General features: G+C 32.7%; 1 protein-coding gene across 2 annotated transcripts in view; it reads left to right on the forward strand.

Annotated features, from left to right (window-relative positions):
• The first annotated feature begins 5,620 nt into the window (after positions 1-5,620).
• LOC143203579 (uncharacterized) overlaps positions 5,621-17,498 on the forward strand; it is a 91,637-nt gene continuing 79,759 nt past the window's right edge. Inside the window, exon 1 of one of the 2 annotated variants that reach the window (XM_076415788.1) lies at positions 5,621-5,760. The gene's annotated coding sequence lies outside the window, so the exon portion shown is untranslated. Of the gene's footprint in view, positions 5,761-6,533; positions 6,642-17,498 lie in introns of those variants that run through there. The other variant, XM_076415789.1, reaches the window with a different exon arrangement.

Raw genomic sequence — 17,498 nt, forward strand, 5'->3', positions numbered from 1 at the left:
TGGCGTATTAAAGCCAATGAAACAAAATCCACGCATATAACGTTTACCCTGCGGAACTAACGGAACTACTAAACGGAAACAACTGGGACTAAAATTATATCAAATATATTGGCTCATTGGGCTCAAATCCAAGTTATCATTAGATAACGAGGTGTTGCTGTATGAGTCTATACTCAAGCCCATTTGGACATATGGAATTCAACTATGGGGTACCGCTAGCAAATCTAAAATATCCATCATTCAACGGTTCCAAAATAAGGTGTTGCGTGCCATTGTTGATGCTCCGTACTATATTTCAAATAAAGTAATACAACGCGATATTCCTCTAGAACCTATAACGAGTGTAATTCAACGTGTTTGTGTGAAGTACTTCGAAAGAGTGTCAGTGTATCCCAATGTACTCGCTAATCAGCTAAATATGCGACGTGATAGTGAAGTGCGTAGACTAAAACGTTTAACACCATCTGATCTGATTACTGGACATATGTAGACTTTAGAATAAGCTTTAGAATAAGACTAATTAATTAATATAATATTTTATACAGAAGATTGCTTAATGAAGTGATTTTCTACATGCCATATATATATAATATCGAAAAATGAAGTAGCGTGAGTTATCTAACATCGTAAAGACATCAAAAGAACGTGTTGGTTTTATATTGCTTGAGTATTTGATTATGAGAAAGCTCTGTTCAAAGTGTGTGGCACGTTTGATCGCCGTTGACCAAAAACAAGAACGTGTTGATGATTCTGTGCAGTCTTTAGCCATGTTTAAACGTAACAAATCGGAATATTTATGTTTATATGTGGCAATGGATGAAACATGGATCCATCACTTAGAGGACAGCAACTGGTGACAGGCCTATTTTGAGGCAAAAGATAAATCGTTCCACAAAAATGCTATTGAAATGTTAACCGCGAAACATTTACCCAAAATTTCCTATAAAGTTAAATCTCTATTTCTCTATGACTGTATATTTATATACCTTCCGATAAATTACAAAGATGTATCTGATATAGGAACAACTACGGCAAAATAAAGGCACCCCGATAGGATATCGACCATTGAAAGACACGATGTGACTGTTTAGTTTATTGTCGGTCTTAAAGTCGTGTATTTGTCAAGACCGATTCCCAGGGCGATTGTAAAAAGTGGGATCGGCGTCGAGCTATCGGATACCGCGAGAAATAAATGATGAAATTCGCTGTAGTAAGTTCGAGGGAATTTATTAAAATGGCCGCGTTGCCATTAAAATTTTATGGCCTGTTATATGTTCCCCTCCGTTCTCGTTTGGCTTTATTGTAATCTATGATAACGAACGATGTGGAGATAAGCGCCCGTCAGCGGCGGAGGGGGCAGGCGGAGGGCCCGTCACGAGACGCCAAACGGATCCTTCCTTTTACAAAGTACTAAACTGTATTTAAAGCGTTTTAGGTCTTCATTCAAAGGCCTTACAATAACGTGAAAACGTATCCTGTATTATGATACGCCTACAAGGAAGATGTAAGCATATTAGCGAAAAAGCAGGACCCTACAGGGCGTTTTAAGTTAATGTTCTGTTTTCGTTTTTACTCTCCCTCCCTCTAGTCTTGACGCCTTGAAGAAAGGACCTCAGTAGTAATTTATTTTGAGGCTTTAATATTCAGAGGATGGACAGAATAATATAACCGCCCGACATATACAGAATATTTGTTTATTAACAGACATAATTTTTCGAGCAATAATATCCTGAACCACGGAATGCTTTTTCAATGATACTTTAATGATGATGGATATCTACTCCACACTGAAACACAGCACACTGAAATGCGACCTTGAAAACTTGGCGTTTAGACGGAGAGGTGTTGTGAATTCAGATTATCATGAGGAACAAAAATACCCTTTATTTACATTACTTCTAATTCTACAATCGCTTTTAGGGTTTTAAATATTTTTATTTTAAATTCGACAATAATTTGATTTTATTTGGTTCTTCTTGAACAAAACACACTTTGAGTTATTAAGGTGTAACGAGTACTTAAACACATGTTAATATCAAAACTATTTGGCTTGTTTTGGCTCAGGGATTCTCGATTCTAGTACTGACCGGCCAGTTGTTAAAAAAATCGATGAAATATCCAAATATATTGAGTTAAACCGACATATTTCATCTAGCGATTTTGATATAGAACTACACTTCGACTACAAAATAGTTTTAAGATATTTAAACAAGTCTAGATACCTCGAGATGCTCGAAACTTGGGTTCTATATGAATTAGCAATGAAAAATGTAATGGTCGCAGTCCGTCCATAAACTGTAACTAAAACAAAACGAAAAAGATCCATTGTTGAGAAGAATTATTATGGACGTTGAACTGTAGATCACATAAAACAAATATATGCGAAAAACATACTTGTCGGACTCCAGAAAAGTTTCAGAACCGTTGGCAAGACCAGTATTGGTGCCAAAGTAACCTTTTGGTGGGATTCGAATCTAAAAACCTACAGTTCACATTTCAAATTAACTCTATCAAAATTGCGAAAACAATGCTCCCTCAATATATTACTCTACTACTATTGGTAGCTGTAATAAAGCTATACGAGTTACAGCTCAAGTTTCACAGTTGACAGATCCTTGTTTCTATAAAGTTAGCACCTGTTCAACATCTGGGACAATATTTTCGAATATTTTTTACGTCGTTATTGGAAAATATAAATTCGACATGATACTAATACGATTACAAAGAAATAAATCTTAGATAATATTGAGTTCAAGTGTGCTCATAAAGCTTAACAATCATCTAAACTTACTTGTGCTCTATTGAACAAATAACAGCATTCAAACTTGACAATTCCCCTAGAATAAGGAAAAATATTTTCAATTTTCCAGGCAGTTGTTGCTCTATATTTCAGAAATATACCTGGTTCATTTATATCTGGTAATAAAGATTTTTAAAGTAAATTAGTATGTAACTCGAATGGTATTTTTGATATATCTAATATTTATTACTACTTTCTAGACATATTTGAGAACGTACGACGAATATTGCCGGTATAATCTACCAACAGAGCTGTAGCGTTCAGGTATATCTCGAAAAATAAGTTACAAATGTCGTTTATTGAATTTTGATGCCTAAAATAACTTCTGAATGTTATTATTCAAATATTTATGTATAAGATACGTAAAACTTCCCATACAACATATTCAAATTTTTAACGCTTTCACACAATAGGATTCTGATTGTTTGTTTTGCTATGGTAAAAAGTAAATAAAAGAAACGTTACCTTTAAAATGTCAAAATTATCGTGTTTTGAATGAAATATTATTCTGAAAAAGTAAAACATGTCAGTGGTAGTGCGAAGATTATATAATCATGTTTAACTAACGAAAATCTTCCTTACAAACCCGTGTAAGAACTTGAAACAACGAAAAAGCATCCAGACAAGCATATAAGCTGTCTGCCATTGAAGACCGAGAATACTTTCTGACCAACCCGATGCCCTAATTCAATCCTCAGTCAATTTTCCTCGGATTCCGAAGGGAGTTAATTGCTTCTGACAAGTATTAGTTGCAAAAGCAAACCTTTGTCGGATTGTATTCCTCGTCAAGCCGGCATTGTAGTCCATTGTGTGCGGTGTGGTTCTAATTAACTGTGACGTCTCTTCCTTCCCAGTGGTTTATAATAGGCACTGGTATAACATAAAAATATGAATCTATATAATTTTTTCCTTGGCTTTTCGATAGATGGCATTGGAGATTTTGTGTTTGCGTCATAATTCTTGAAAATATTAGTTCATGAGTCATATTATGAATATAAATAAATCAGTAACAGATCTTGTAATTATTTATTGCAAGATTTGTCCGAAGATGTGAAACTGCAAACTCAATCCAAGTAGAACCATTGTGGGAGATTGAATTATAAATACTAAAATAGTTTTTATTATAACAAAAGTACTACAAATTTTATAAACTTTTATCAATCTATATATTATTTTTGATTTACAACTAAGAATTAAGCATTTCTAATTTTCCTTGATATATTTTAAACAAAATCTTTATGTGAGGCTTTCTTCTATTGCAAACGGTCAATAATTATTAAATATGAACAGCAAAAAGAGACCTAAATACATTTTGTAGTCAAAAAGTGAGACCCGATTTTGTAGGAATCTAAAAGACTTTCTGTGTATTAGTTTGTTGAAATATATATAATCTAATGTGATTTCTTTCATAAATATGATGTCATATCATTAATGTATGAACCACAAAATATATAAACTTAAAATATGACCTTGGATAAGTATTAGTACAATAACAGATCAATTGAAAAGTCCCCGGCCTGAAACATAGACGGCGCTACTAGAATTAAATACATATGTTTTTTAGTCAGAACTAACCCTCAGAAGATGCCTGTTTAAATTTAACAACTGTCGGATCATTAGTTTTCACTTCTAAGGCCAATCGACAGTCATCCGAGCGGATTGCCCACTATGAACCCGCTCCAAAGCGTGGGAAAAGGCAACAGTCGGCTGGCGAGGTTATGACATTTGTATTTTGAGATGCGCATGGAATAATATTCATTGACTACTTTGAAAAAGAAAGGACCATCAACAGCGACTATTACATAGCGTTATTGGACCGTTTGAAGGACGAAGTCGCTGAAAAACGAACGTGCTGCTTCACCAAGACAATGCACCGCATCGCAAGTCAGTGAAAACGATGGCAAAATCCATGAATTGCGCGTCAAATTGCTTCCTCATCCACCATATTCTCCATATCTCGCCTTCAGCGACTATTTTCTGTTCTCAGATCTCAAAATAATGCTCACTGGGAAGAAATGTTCGTCGATTGAAGAGGTCAAAACGCCAAGAGCCAAGCTTGGCTAGAGTTAAATTCAATTTTAATTCAGTTGTATTGTTTGTAACTCCACACATTTATAGAATACAATAAACTTACAATGAATTAATGAAAATAAGCTGTAATTATGAATTTAAAAAATAAGTATATATATATATATATATATATATATATATATATATATATATATATATATATATAAATATATATATATATATATATATATATATATATAAATATATATATATATATATATATATATATATAATAGAAAAATGGAACAAAAACTAAACTTTTCTGACAGCTGCAGTTAAAAATTCAATAAAAATACAAACTTACAATAAAAATAAGTAAGATACACTAATAACTTCTAAAAAATGTTAATAAAAGTACGAAAGAATTATCAGAATTATTGGAAATCAATCGTAATTAGACACAGCGTTAAAGTTACAAAATAATTATTCACATCCTTTATATATCTGCATTATTTACCAATTCAAATATAATCACGGAAAGAGAAAATATTGATACAATTAATAAAGAAATAGTTCCCGAAATTAGACTTCAAGAATCGTCATGTTTTCTCGACAGTCCCAGGACGTTAATACCTCGTCCAAAAACCGTAGAAAAACCTCCATCGACTGAAAGTTGCGGGAAAATGTTCCGAAACCGAAACTGACGGATACTTTAGCTCGGCCGACGCTCCTCCTGCGAGCGTCCCGGCGCTCCAACGAGCGTCTGTCCGCGTTCAGTACGGGCCAAACTTCCGTTCATTCGACACCAGCGACAACTGACTGCCATCCATACGCCGCAAATGTCGCGAAGTCGCTTCGTACGATGTCCCGACTACCTGTGAATGTCTGAACGATGACGCGATCAGTCGGTCAGTGATTCGAATATCCGATTTAAAAAAAAACAACAAAAAGTAAGTTTTGAATTGTTCCAAACTGGTTCTTGATGTTGTCTAAACTTGCTGTCTGTAAATTATTTTTGGTACATTCGAAAAACATTTTTAGCATAACTATCGCTTAAATATTCGCTAAAACCAAGAGCAAAATGGCAAGGACCAATCAAAAGGTATCGATTGCATCAATCATCATCAATCACAATGAGCGTTTTGTTGATTACAATTAAAGTTAAAGAGTATAACAAATTCTAATTATTGGCATCGAACAATCTGATTTAAATGGCTGCCCCAGCTAGCTTCAGAATAGAATAGAATAGAATCAGCCCAGCAGGACTCTCTACGCACTCTCTCCAAAGCTCTTAGAATTTTTACCATTTTGGTTTCAAGACAATTAAACAAGATACATCTATAATATTTGATGAGCCCAATTACATTGTCCAAGAAACTACTAACTTTCTTACTGGTTTTATTACATCCGGTTTACAGAAACTACATAATCTGATGACGATTAGGAGTGATTGTTCTTTTTTAAACAGTTACTAGGTTGTAGGAAAAAATACCTATGAGATATTCGCCCACGCTGAGTCGATTGGTATCTGATGAGACTGCTGAATTTTAGTTTTTCTCTTATAAGAGATCCTGACATCATTCTGTATAATATTCTCCTACAGTAACCTTAACCTAGAACTCGTTCCAGTTTTTTCTATAAAAAACCATAATTTCGAATCTTGGTCCCCTACCACTACATTAAAATAAAATCAGCAGGCAGTCTTTAGCAGAGGTTGCAACGACTTGTTGACAGAATATTTCCTCTCCACGTAGTTTTAAAAACACGACATAGTTTTCATACACAATTTAACTATATTAGTTCAAAATGTTTTTATATCTTCGACCTCCGGGTAAGTTTACTATTGTCTATTAGTTGTTCTGCTAGTTTTTTTAATATTCTCACTATTTCAGCGATAATATTAACTTTCATTCTTTTCCAACAGCTGGTTTATTTACATTTGGCAAATTATTGTTGTACAAATACTGATAATCGAATTCCCACAAACTTAAAATGGAAAATAAACTTTTCTAAATCGGCTATGTTTTACGATATTTTTTTTAATATTCCATCGTACCGATAAAAATAAAATCTGTACTATAATCAGTATATCTTATAGTGGTGGAATAGCATCAATATATACATCAATCTTAAATGCAGTACTGTACTTACTATCAAACTATTACATTACAACTATTTATAAGCCTTCAAGGAATACCGATCGTGTTTAATTTTTATGTTTATGTATATATAACTGCAGTCGTTTTGTCATTATCCAGGAGTTAAAAATTATGACACTCTTTTTATATTCGTGGCCGTTTTCAAGTTTTTTTTTGCAGATACTTCCATTCAAATAATGTCAAATTAATGAAATTTACAGCTATTGTAGAAACTTTTACGCTGAATCAAATGATGGTATAACAATTTTCGTATAACTTTTAGTTTTTTAAGTACGTAATAATAATAAAAAAAAATAGTTAATTTCGGTTTTCGTAACCTGCCTTAAAAGTTACCCATTTTAAAGGAATTTAACATGGTTTTTTGTTTACTTCACATCAATATACTGAGAGAGTTGCTTTTCCGAAGAAAAAAATATTTAACAATTATTCCATTAATGATTTTATGTTTTTTTAGAATTTTTAAAATTTCGCTATCATTTCCATTTAAATAATCAAAAATTTATGAAAATCACACAGATTATAAAGAATTTTATGCTGAACCAAATGGTAGTATAATAATTGTATGATTTTTAGTAAAATTAATTACACAGTGAAAAATGTATTTTAACTTAAAAACTATATATTCTAAACTAATTTTACGTGGATAGCGTAGATAGATATAGAGTTTTTAAGTTTTTATACTGCAATTTACAACTAAATAGTCACAGATTAATGAAAATCACATGAATTATAAGAAAAATTATGCTAGATCGATTGGTAGTTTAAAACTTGTTAAACAAATTTTAGTTTATAAGTTATTTAACGATACTATAAATTATAAAGTATTTAAGTATAACATGTATTTTCAACAAATTAGTAAATTTCTGTTTATATCATGAATGAAACATATATTTAAAAAAAATTGTTGTCTTTGAAGTTGTTTATGTCACATATCGTAAACATTTTAAATTCTGAAACAACTTAACATGAATTTTCATTTATTTCACCCAAAAATACATGTATTTTGAGGGTTTACGAGCGAACCTACAGCGCTTAACATGCATTAGTTCTTATATCCGTATGCTATTGTTAATTTTCGACCGCCCATATCTCACTCCCTTTGTACTGAAACATCGTAATCAAATATGCAACAATTTATGGTGTTTACAGCGTCGAAAACAAGTTAGTACACGTGACAATTCAAACTGGAACCATTTAACAATGACGCCTTTTATGATTTTCGTATCAGAACGCGAAAACAATTTAGACGCGATGACGTCACGACGGTTATTTTCCCTTCGAACTAAGAACAAAACATTTCAATTAAACCGAAAAGGAAAAAAGTAACGACAACAAAGTTGGGGAAAGTTCGCGGCAAGAATTCCATTATGTTAAATTCGAAGGGAATTAAGTGTTCGGGACCTACCAAACCGGATGGTTTTTCTTCGCCAAATCCAACTAATAAGATAATGAAAAAATATAATTTCCCAGCCTCACCTCAAGGCAGGAACGCTCGCGACTGGAAAGAAACCTTTCCTCCGGACCATAAAAGTTTTAAAGGTTGAAGGGAAAGTTTCTTTTCGAAGGTATCTAAATATATTTCATTATTTGAATTAGTTCTTCCTTTTTTTTGGCCAAAGTTAAGCTCGAAATTAGAACGAATAGTGCTTGAACTCATTCTAAAGCGTCTAATAATGATTTGAACATAAAGAAACTATAAAAAAGTTATCAAAATATATGTATATTAATATACGTATTTAAAAAAAAAACTAAACTTGCCATCTTGGATCAAAAAAACGACTAAGAATAGTATGATCATATAAAGTTACATAGTCTATTCAAAGTTTATTTGTATATGCGTTACCGAAATGTAAGACGTCAAAACGTCGCAATGTTGCCACATCAACTCTTGAGTTTTAGTTCAGTTTGGCTTTGACATAGCACCAAATTCTAATCTAAAAACTACAGTTAATTATACAGCCACAATAGTTTATAGGTTAGAGTTATAACCTCTTATTCCTTTCAAGAATTTTGCATAAGTTTGACAATTGGACGACTTTAACAGGTTCATTCATTTACGTATTCGAACTAATCATACAGTATTGTATCTCTTTTTGACTAGAATAAAATGAGAAGGACAATATTGTCTGATTCTAAAACAAATTTACAAATTGCAGCAGGCATTACATTAAACATCTTGATGACGCATATACAAATAAACTTTGAATAGACTATATTTAATATTTCTTGTAGAGAAAACAAATTAATGTGAACAGTCGCTGTGAAAGAACAACCCGACGACATATGTGAACATTTATATTAACAGGGATTAACGAAATTCGAGAGTAATAATATTTGCGTAAGCAGCTTTTAGTTTAGTTTCATGTATATTGATAATAATTGATAGGTTTCATTAGTAAATGCATGTCCTAACAAAGCACTAACTGGTAATAATACGCCGGTAATTACAGTTCTGAAAATAATCTTATGGTCCTTAGATTTTAAATATATAGTGGCTGTTTATAATAAAGCAGACTTTGTAAATTTTAGTTTTTCTGTTATTTCTGTTAAAAAATCGAGGAAGCCGGCCAGTGATCATAAACGAATGAGATGGACGAGCAGTTTTACGAGTTGCTTCAACAGCGAACAAAACCAATATAGGAAATGTTCAATGTTTCCTACATGCCGATAGGCTTTTAAAAAGAAATAAAGTTTTAAAGAAACTACCTTTCAGTGTTAACAACATAAGAAAGAGCAACAAATTGCCGAAGAACATATCTTCGCACGAAAAAAAAATCAATTTGATTGACCCTGATGGATATAAGTTAGATTTTACATTATTGCCAAATGCTTCTACATATCCGCATCAGCAAGACCTTACAGTTATACCGCAGGGCTTCGAATATTCTTCACAAGCTCTGTTTCAGCCTCGGGTTCTGTACCGTCACAAAATTACGGAAGAATATCTTCGTTTAATAAACAAAATCCAGCAGAACCTCTTATGTAATGAATGCTAATTTTCGGCGCGTTCTAACAACCGAAATTCTTCTCGTTAACGTTCACGGTATTAGCACCCAAAATAATTTTGCGAATTAACCAAAGTCGCGCAGCGAAATTAAAGGGTATGGGCGTGATTTTGCAACAATTTTAATAGAAAAGCGGTCGGCGCAGTATTCGCTTGCTGTGCGGGCGATAGTGTGCGAGTTTCGGGGTAAATATGCCGCGTTATTGTTTAATTACTCTAATAGGGCGGATCCAGAAGGGTTTAATATTCGGAACAAGTTTCGTCTATTTCTGTATTGGATCCAAAACCCATAAAAACCACAATAATCAGATAGATATCAGCATAGAGTTTGGTACTATTTGTTGGTCTTAATTATAATATTATGGGGTTCACCAATGATCCACAGCCACATTAAAGACTTGCAGAAAACCTACTATAAGAATAAACTCATGTTGACAGCTTAAAAATGGCTTCTTTGATGTTGAGCAACGAAAAGAGTTATACCAGTTAACTGAAGGCATTGTTATAATACTTATATATCGTACTTAAGCGCCTAAGAACTTCCAAATGAGGAAGGAGTTGCGAAATCAATAGTTGTGAAACATTAATTTAAATGTGTAAATGTAAAACTTTTATGTATGAAAACTTGTCTGAAAAACAAGCACAACTGGTTTACTATAAGATGTTAAAATAAAATGACATCAACCTTCTCTCTATACCTATTAAAACATAACAATTGAGAAACTCGCGTAAAATCATCAATATTATACGACAAATCCCATTGGTTGTAGATGTAAAGTAACTTTAATCGAATATTCTTAAATTAACGCGGGACTCACCTAATTCAAGCTGTAATAAGAATGACGTAAATGTTTCATGTACCATAATCATTAATCATTGAAGTACCATCAATTTTTTTTAATCATATTTACGTCTCCTTTTTACCCACCTAGGGTTTACCTGGACTGGACCTACTGCTTACCGTGGGTTTCGAATCACGGTCCTCGGCATTAAGCCTACTGACTGGCGAGTGACCAACTTAGATATCGTCCCAGAAGGCATCCGGTCTTACCCAGGCTGGTACTGGCTTTAGTAAAACCATTTTCCTTGTCGGATTTTGCACTCTTATCTTATGAACAATCACAACAAAAATTACAAAAAAATTTACGACTATGCCCCAGCAGGATTCGAACTCACGACTTATCATAATAGAAGAAGGACTGCTCAGTTGCCTTAACCACTACCACAACCAAGTCGGCTCTCGACAATTTACAGAAAAAAATACAAATTATCCAGTAAATATTCCGGAAGCTTCAAATCCGATCATTTCAAAGTGTCCGACCAAATGTCCAAAAATAGAACAAGAACTACCGACAAGAGAACGAGATTAGTAGGTGGACTAATATATTAAATAACGTTTCTGCTGTTAGAAACAATTAGTATGTATGCAAGATATGTGGTTGATTGCAAGGTCGACCCACTAATAATAGACGACAGTATCGGTAGGAACGCTATAAAGATATGTCGACTATTCAAACAAACGATTTAATAATATATCAAACTGTGTGTATACAACATGTATGCAGTTTAAAACGAACAGTTAACATTAAACATTCGACTATATCAGCATCCTGACTCTGACAGTGGTTCTGTCAATATTTACCGGATTCTTGCATCAAGCCTGTCGTGCAATCAAACAATCAGAATCAGCTCTGCGTTAATCTGTTCAGTACTTGAATATTTTAAACACTGATGGGTTTATAAATATATAATTTTTACGGATTTTGCATATAGATTAGTTCAGCATTGGATAGAAAAACCTTTCTTTTCAATATTCTAAATATATTATAGGAAAAGAATAGGTTTAAAATGTAAATTTTTTTAATTAAGCTAAAAATAGACGAAAACATATATATGTATAAATTCCTTCCATTTCTTCCATCTCTGCTGGGTCTCCTTACTTCGGTCAGGGTTTTTCCTCTCTTCGACAGTATTTCCCTGACACATTCATCACAGGTTTGCTTAAGTCGGCCTCTGGTCTTTGTCCTCTCCGTCCCTGCCACTCGTATTACTATTTTTTCTTGCTGGAGTTGTCTTCTTTATTACTTCTTATTATTCTCCTTACTTCTTATCATGTCCATCTTCGTTACTCCCTTGATTCTTTAATTATTTCATATCTACTGTTTTATCTTACTTCTTCGTTTATTTGACAATATCCACATTTCACAACCAAAAGTTAAGGTTGGTCGTATACTTCCACTTTAGATTTTTTCGATAGTTCCTTTTTATTAATGAATTTGCAATTTACAGCGATATGCAAACTCATGAGTTTTCCAATTCTGACCATCATTTTCATTTCTTTAGAATCATATATGACTGACCGATACTTTAGAGTAAAACAAGATCATGCCTATGCTGACTTGAGAAATATATAAGCAGGAGTGCCACAGGAGGTGTATTACAGCCAAATATCTTAGCATAACCCTTAATATAAAACTTAGGTTGAAGCCACACGTTAATAAAACATGCCAAGAGCTGAAGCTGAAGTACAAAAAGATGTACTGGTTATTGGGTACTTGCTTTGACTTTACCAACAAGTCTTGAAAACAGTTTGAACTTATAGTATCATACAACGATTCCAAAACAAGGTACTGCGAGATATTGTTGATGCTCTATGGTACATTCGTAACGACAAAGTGACGACGAAGGAAACTATCAATAACGTTATCAAGGACTATACACAAAAACATGAACTCCTAGAAGTTCTTAGATAATGATGTCTTAGTCAGAAGATTAAAAAGACTAAAACCATTTGATCTAGTGCAGTGAAATTATAAGTAAAATTCAGTGCACAATAAAATCAGTGACGTAGATGTTAATTCCAAAGTACCTATTGTAGAATAAATATTTTCCAATTTTAAAACCGTAGCAAATTTGGATAAAAACACATAACTTTAACATTATCATTATATTTTGATTATTATGGGTTAGTGCTATTATTACATTATGTGTAAAATCTCTTCCACAGTTTTTTATTATTTTATCCATTAATTTTATAGACGGTTTTGGAACCGAGCTTTCGCCTTGCCTTAGTCCTGCTTGGGTTTTGAAAGTTTGTGATTTCATGTTGTCTGTCATGACGTCATTAGTAGTAAACTGTATATATTTTAAATTATTCTTATAATTTAATTAGTTCAATTTCATCTTTCTAATATAACCCATATCACTATTCTTAATCTGTCAAATGATTTATCCAAATCAATAAAAACTAAATATATTCGTATCTTTTGAAATTGAACTTTTTTTCACAATTTGTCTTTTACTAAATATACAGTATACTTGTCCCTTTCCAAATTATATCTGCAATTTTGTTAGCAACTGATCTACTACAGATTTTGGACGTTTTTTGTATAATTCTTAACTAAAACAGTATCTTTTCTGTCCTTTTTTATTTATCCAAACAATAAGTGTTATTTGGAAATCTTATGAGATTTGTTCCTGTTTCCATACTTTATGATCTTCCACTAACAATTCAGTGGTTTTCTGTATATTCTTTAATTCCTCAAGATCTATCACTTCTGTGCTCTTTTTAAAATGTTTTAAGATGTCTTGGCTGTTTCTTCCCATCATATCTCCATATTGTATCCACATTTCCTTTTTCGTCTGTTTGTGTAAAAGTCTCTGAACGGTGTAAAGCGGGTTTGAAAAGAGTTTGGCAAAAGGTACTTCAGTTTATTGTCTGGAAATTACTGAAACTACTTTTCCCTTAATTATTATTTTTAGTTTTGAATCTGCAACACTTTTCGAATACTTATGATTGCTTGATATTGAATTTAGTACAGTTTCTTGCTGATGGAAAATGAAGGCGGAAAATCCTTCATCAACTCATTAATTTATCGATCGCCGAATACTTTCGTCATTCAAATTGAAAGGTTTCCTTTTACATTTGTTTTTAATTCGAACAAAGACCCGTTTGAAATATCTCAGGTAAAATGCCGCATACCGAAAAGTTTCTGTCCGGTTCTCCAGTTTCCCCTCCTACACATTTTCTTTTCCAGTCGGTCAGACCGGCTTTTATCGTAATTGGAGCGAATTGTCGTCAAAATTAATCAGTGAAACACAACGACGCAGTTAACTATCGCGCCATTTAGCCAGTCTCCAGTCCGCAGCGACGCTATTTAAACGCTCTATTAACTTCCATTCGCAAGAAACTATCGAGACTACGCCATAAAAACGGTGGGATGGGCATAATTTATATTTAGTTTTTATGCTTTCCATATCGCCCCAGTCGATATTGCTTTGCCGCGATTAAAATTGAAACCTTTCAGTCTCCATCGGATTTAATCGAAAATATTCCAAGGATTCGCGGTCGGCTTTACCTAGGATTCGATGTTCGCCAATAAACACCATAATTTATGTCAGGCGGGATGAGTATAGGTAGTTGGAATTCGTCTATGTGTTCGATTTTTTAATTCGCTGAAATATCCGGTCAAATTTGTGTTATAAAGAATAATATTCTTCGGTATAGAAATCAATAATAAAGCTCGAAGCGCCTAATAATAATAGGGTCCGAAGATATAAAGATAAGGCTGATGTTTTCTCAAATCACTTTAAAAATATATTTAAGTCTTTACCATTACGCTATCTAAAAATCAAGAAAATAAAATTACAAGCCTCCCAAATTCGCCATTTTAGATGGACCTGCCACGAAATAAAATTGCAGCCAAAGAAGCCAAATATTTTAACATATATAAACTGTAAAAAAGCTATTTAAGAACCGAAAAATTTTTACAATAACTATCAAAGAACGCTGTAAAATTATTAATATTTTGTATTTAATGGAATACTACGACTGAACTAATTTCTTTTTGAGAAATTATACATAAAGGGGATTAAAAACATTGTGTGACACAACTGTTCTATGTTAATATAAATAAGATTACGTGTATGGGAATTCCTCATTCCATTGTCAAAGACATTGTCTTGATATGGTTGTTTAACACGTTACCTTCCTTAGTAATAGTGTGAATACTATTTATGTGAATACCTATTGCATATTCAGTGATTTTAAAAGAAACATATGAAAACTTGAAACTAATTTAGGCTTAATCAAATAAAAAATACGACTGGAAAGTTTGTACTAATTTAAAAGTTGTTATATTGCTCGGACTACAGGCAGGTTTCAAGAAATATTGTTGATTTCTCTATTTGTTGGACTCTAAAGACACCACTATAGAAAAGAACTGACTTTGTTTATCATGTGATTCTTCCACCCTTACATATTAAACGGTTTAGTGAAAAATTCTGTCGAGACCAAGGTTAGAAATGGTAAAGGATCTTTGTATTCTAAAACTGTTTTCTATAAATAAGTGACGCTAAATAAAAATAAGGCATTGTTGTTGGCCCACAACAATATCTTACCGCGAAAGAATTAGCAGCTTGGTTATCTCCAAAGAAAGTAATTCATGGAATTTTAGGCAGTGTTAAAGCTGTAAATGCCAAGTTTTTAGTGAATAAAAAGTACATTTCATGTATTCCCATTTCGATTTTCCCCCTTAATCTTGAAATGGTGAGTTACGAACAAGGTGAACGCTTTCACCAGGATATAAAACATATAGAAGAGTGTTATCAAGGAAGATGAAATGCTAATATGTTAGCAGATTACTGCTAGTTTGTAATGAAAGAGGATTTTACTCTTCACAAGAGGTAACGTGAATATTTCGTCATTTTATTTCAAAATAAATGACCAATTTTTGCTATTGGCCAATTAAATCTGAGCTATTTTGATTCATCGTCTATCTGTAAATATACATAACCATCTTTTTATAAAATTAATAATATAAATAAATATGATTTAAAATTAATTTAAAATTTAAAATTTTCGTACTGCTTATATTTATTTATAGCGCTTTAATTTATTATAACTTTAAAATGGCACGTATTAGAAAAAATCCATTTAAGTTTTTATGTTCAACAGGTACAATTTAACAACAAAAAACGTTTCATTTAATGTTACAGAACAACAAAAAACATATTTGTCGCACAGTGTTATAGGACATATATAGATTTTAGAATAAGTCTAATTAATTAAGACAACATTTTACACAGGAGATAAATTAGTTAAGTGATGCTTTATATGTGATGAAGTTGACTGAACGGGAAACTATTCTTTTGAGTAGAGGAATATCAGAACTGTCGAATTTAGAACTAGAGTTTTATTATTTAACAGACCAATAAATAACTCTAATCAAAATACATGCAATTACCTAATAACTTATTTATAACCAGAGAAAAGTACTTTTATAAAATATACTAAGTTAATATATTCCATCGACCTTGACAAAACTCGAAATGTAGCGGACAAATGGAGTCGAAATTTTTACAAAACAATGAGCTGTAATGGAAAACAGTTTACATATGCTTTCTGATTTCACCGTCTAGCGCAAATACAATATTCTAAGCATGTTTTATTGATATAAAGACGATTTATAAACTATAATCAGTTCGTAGAGTGATTATTTAATGTAACCCCTACAATATAATACAACTAAAAGAAAACCGTCAATGAAAACTCGTGGCTTGAATGAATGAACCTAAAAAACATCGTTATTTTACTAACTTTTAGTAAAACAACCGAAAATATCTCCGGATCCATTCATAATATCTTAAATCGCAGGCAAAGTCCGAGGAAAAAAATTGGGGGGTATAAACGGGAACCGCACTGAAATGATATCAAAAATATGTTGAGCCAATTGCACTTGAATAACGCTTACTGTCGGGGGTTTTAAAGGGTTTATCTTTGATGGTAATGAGCTCGCTTCGTTTCTTAAACATCCGCCTTGGGCCGATTTTATGTTATTGCAGCAAACGCTGTGGGAATTTTGATGATATTCGGAGATCAGGAACGAATACGCGAGAAAAATGTTTTTTACTGCTAATTTTCACTGAATAAGTATTAAATAGTAGTTTCGATAGCCCGGCGGACTTCATATCATCTATATCTTTCCTCAAAATTTATCCTCATCGGCAGGTGTTTTGACTGTTTGATGATATTATGACTGTCTGACAGTAGTTCGCTTCATAAAGATATAGAGATTTAACTTTATAGGAAATTTTGAGGAAACGTTTCGCGAGGTCCAACATTTAGATGTCGTTACTTTTGACTCATTACTTACTTTAACTGCTACGCTATAAGCCGCGAAGTGATCGATTGGCTCACTTCGTTTCCATGGTACGTTTGTTGTTTATTTATTTTGAGGGGCCATCAGTATGGCTGATATAAGAAATAGTGGGTGTAGAGATTAAATTATTGGTTCATTAGTATAAATAAGTCAGTAGTACAAAAAGTAAACTGAATTATCAATCTAGGAAGTGTTGTGTATCCGGATGCACAGATAGTAAATAAATGTAGAATCGTTTTCATTCGAAGAAGTATTTGGCTGTCTTTAAAAAATAGTTGATAATTTTAAAAATCCCAAACCCATTGGATTAAGTATCAAAGAAATTTATGATCGTTACAGCATGTTCTTGTTATTGTAAGTTTATT

This window comes from Rhynchophorus ferrugineus, unplaced genomic scaffold (genome assembly GCF_030347505.1).
Source record: "Rhynchophorus ferrugineus isolate W39M unplaced genomic scaffold, kcgeb_rfMv2 rfM10, whole genome shotgun sequence".
NCBI classification, from domain to species: Eukaryota; Metazoa; Arthropoda; class Insecta; order Coleoptera; family Curculionidae; genus Rhynchophorus; species Rhynchophorus ferrugineus.